Here is a 927-nt window from a genome sequence, read left to right as displayed (position 1 = left end):
AGGTAAATTAATCGCCGTTCTAATCTAATGCGCTGCTGCACTGTAACGCACACACATTACAGACAGATCGCGCGCGCACACAGAATCATTCAGCGCGGAAATGTATTGTCAACACTGTTCTGTGATTTCTCAATAAAATAGCTCTGAAACTGAAAAGTTCAAGCATATATTTCTTAATGACTAAATCCCACAGCTTCACTACAAGTAGAGAGACGCTGCCAGGTAGAATTAATTCAGACATGCAATCTCTCTCACTAATGCATTCATATGAATGTAATCTTTACTGTGCTACATTATCTATATCTGATTTAGAACGAGCAGAAATATGTGAGAAACATAACGACTCAAAGACAAAAGAACTGTTAAAAATGAGCTGTTATAGGAGCAATAGCCATGTGGGCAGCGCTGTGTCATATGCCATAGCTGTGCACAAGGTGTTTATCACAGCTCCAGACTTATTTGTTCATTAATGACGTCATCAGCGACTAGTCGACTTCGACTCAACTTTCATGACATAAAAGTCGACTTTAAAAAAATCAGAAGTCGTTCAACCCCTAGTTGAGAGTGATGCATCCTTGTCACTTTTTGTTTTTCAGTGGTTAAAAGATGCAGTTGAGTGCTGTAAAAAATACTCTTTTTCATAACTTAGTGTCTGCCTTTAAGTGAAGAGGTGCATCGCAAAAGCAAATTTAGTTTTGGTTGGTGTTTTAATGTTCAGCCCAGCTCAAGCCAGACCTTGTAAAGGCTTACATGCATGCATTAACACAATGCCTTCAAACGTGTGTAAATGTGAGCATAAATCCTTATTTCTTGGCATAAATGCATTTAAGTAATTTGCAATTACTTAACTATATATATATATATATATATATATATATATATATATATATACACACACACATATATATATACATATATATATATATA

The sequence above is a fragment of the Sinocyclocheilus rhinocerous genome, unplaced genomic scaffold (assembly GCF_001515625.1).
Source record: "Sinocyclocheilus rhinocerous isolate Xijiao unplaced genomic scaffold, SAMN03320098_v1.1 scaffold9, whole genome shotgun sequence".
Classification (NCBI taxonomy): Eukaryota; Metazoa; Chordata; class Actinopteri; order Cypriniformes; family Cyprinidae; genus Sinocyclocheilus; species Sinocyclocheilus rhinocerous.
This window is presented reverse-complemented; position numbering follows the sequence as displayed.